Raw genomic sequence first — 2,871 nt, 5'->3', positions numbered from 1 at the left:
ATTCAGAATGAGGTTGGAGAAACGTCTAACCGCACTCATCTGCATGAATTATAAATGAACCACGCTTAAATTTTACAAGTTGCCTAATGAAAACACAGCTAGATTGGAAATCACCCTTTAGCATGCGCTGGGGGTCGTCAAGTTAACGATATTTTGAGGGAATACGGCCTCCATAAAAGGGTCGTAAGGGCCGGGAATAACAAATCGCTCCCTATTGGCTTTTTCTGTGGATTTGATTTATCTGGGTCTTTCCTTTTTATCGATGCTGACCTGATCATTTACATCTGATGCATGTAAGAATCAATCATATACAGACTCTGGAATTATTATACAGCTGCAGTATAAATGAATCATTTTCAAGTCAACATGTTAGTCATTTACATGTGGAAGTCTAACGTACGACTGCATAATCAGTGGAGATCAATCGATGATGCCATCATGACCACAAACTGAAATGGGTTTCCTCGTTGGAGCAATGTCAACGTCAACTAGCAGTACGTTCACTTCAAGAATGTAAATTGACTTTAACATTCTTAGCAGTCATTATTTTTTGCAATTCCCCTTTTCTCAAAAAAATATTTTAGGGTCCCCCGTCACATTTAATGATATTATCGCTCTTGTAAGTTTGCAGCAAGAATGACAAAATATGTTGTTTTAAAAAAAAAAAAAATGGTATGTTTACTACGAGATATGTTTATGCACAAATAATAGCCTATGATATTTAAAATACAATAACAAAAACTTATTTTAGTTAAAGTTTTAGTTTAGATTTTTTTTTTTTTGGCGCTTTAGCGAACGATAAAAAACTTGCGTTTATATTATTATCATCAGAATAATGCGTCTTTCGAAAGAACATTGTAGCCGGAACTACTTCTCTTTGTGTACGTCTTTGACGAGTCACGCAGGTACTGGGCTCCTCCGCAGCGGCAGCGATCCGAACCAGTGTAAAATAGTCCCAATGTAAAGACGTATCATAGGTGTACCACAGTGGCTCAGGATAAGACAAAAACACGGACTGATGGATTCATGATGAACTCGCTCATTATATAAATTTTGAACAGAAAAAAGTTAAGGACTTTTATTTAACGCTCATCATTGCTCAAAACTTTTCAAAATATGACGCGACCAGAGCCGTTAAATATGACGCGACCCCCCACAGAGCTCACTGAGGCCCCCTTGTGGGAACTGATGCTTAACAGAGCTGATGGTGACATGCAATTAGTCTGAAATTAGCAAAGCCATTACTGAACATGTGTGAATCAAAGGTCAGCTATTTTTCAAGTTAATATGCATATTTCATTAGCTTGCGGAGGCGGGATTGTAATGTTCGTCCACATAAGCTGTAATTCGGGAGTGTCGGACAGTGAGATTAACGATCTCACTGAATTAGCATGAAAAGGAATGAGGAAAACACACATTACAGGCTGACTGGAAAAACAGAGGAGATATTTAGCAAAATCTTTGTGTAACCTGTTCATGTTGGTGTGTAACGACATCAAGGTAAGTCATTATAATCATTTTTGGGTGAACTATCCCTTAATTGGAATAAAATGCAACTGGAAGTGGCAATTTAAATGTACCCTGAATGTTGTTGAAGATCCTATTGAATAGCAATAATCCGCATCTTATATTAAGTGCAAGTGAACAAGCGACATGCAACAGAAGAGTAAACAGAAGTGACATGATATTTGTCCGACCAATATGTTTGTCCGACCAATAGAAGACAGGTGTAGAGAAACCATATTTTGAAACGATATTTATTTAAACAAATGATTTTTAGATGCTAGTGGTGCAGAAATAAAAAAAAATCTTCCATAAATGTAAATGACGTGATCATTGCAAACCTAACCTGACTGACTTGCTTTCCTCAACATTTCCAAAACCAAATGTTGTGTGAATTGGAAATCTAGCAAAGGAACCATTATAACAAACCCTACAGGCTTTGTTATTCCTTCATGAAGGAAACTCTCTTGCCACTCTAGTAAATCTGCCATTTTTAATTTTTGTTTGCACTTTTTTCAACACGTTCTTGGTTGAGCTGTGAACTAATTTACACTGCCTGTATTTTTGACGAATGCCATATTGTAATCCTGTTCCAGATTTCACCCTGAACATCAGGGTTTTATTTGCTCCGGTGTTCTTTTTTAACGAAAAGTTAGCGAAAAGCATTTTTCAAGTCAAAACCGGAGCATGTTGTTTCATGCCTTTGGAAGGTGTTGCATCTCATATGTATTCATTCATTCTGAAAGCCACTGAATACATCTGTCTCCGAAGAGCAATTATCCAGATAAACAGGCCGTTCAATTCCCTGTGTGTCCCAGAAAAGAGTATGTTTTCTATGAAAGAGCTTGTACCTCATAACTCAGTATGATTTTATGCAAATGACCTGCAACGAATCGCCTGCTGGAAACCACTGATCTCCAGAACATCTTAATCTGAAATTGAAAATCTGAGAGATCAATTCTGACTCTTTTCAAGTTTTTGAAGATGGGATCCACAAGAGAGGGCAGGCAGATCGCCTTGAAGAACAGACTGACATTTAAAAGTAAGATCCTAATCACTAAAGATGTTAATTTCAAAGCTGACTGATAGCTGCCAAGCGTGTGATAACTGCTCTCTCTAACTTTAGTAATTGCACTCAGAATTTTAATGAATGCTAATCCACATTTAACTGATGCACTCCCTTTACATCAAAATAGAAACGTAACTTTGTTCAGTGATGCGTCTATAATCTGTACTGTATGTTTAAGCAATTTATATATGGATCAAGCTTTTTATGCATCATAAGTGCTGTTTGCACTTTGCAGATTTTAAGATGCATCAATGCTAATATGGAAGATTGTTTCCGCCACTGAATGAAAAATAAAAAAG

The sequence above is a fragment of the Pimephales promelas genome, chromosome 16 (assembly GCF_988280905.1).
Source record: "Pimephales promelas chromosome 16, fPimPro1.hap1.1, whole genome shotgun sequence".
Lineage (NCBI taxonomy): Eukaryota > Metazoa > Chordata > Actinopteri > Cypriniformes > Leuciscidae > Pimephales > Pimephales promelas.
Note: the sequence above shows the minus strand (reverse complement) of the source record.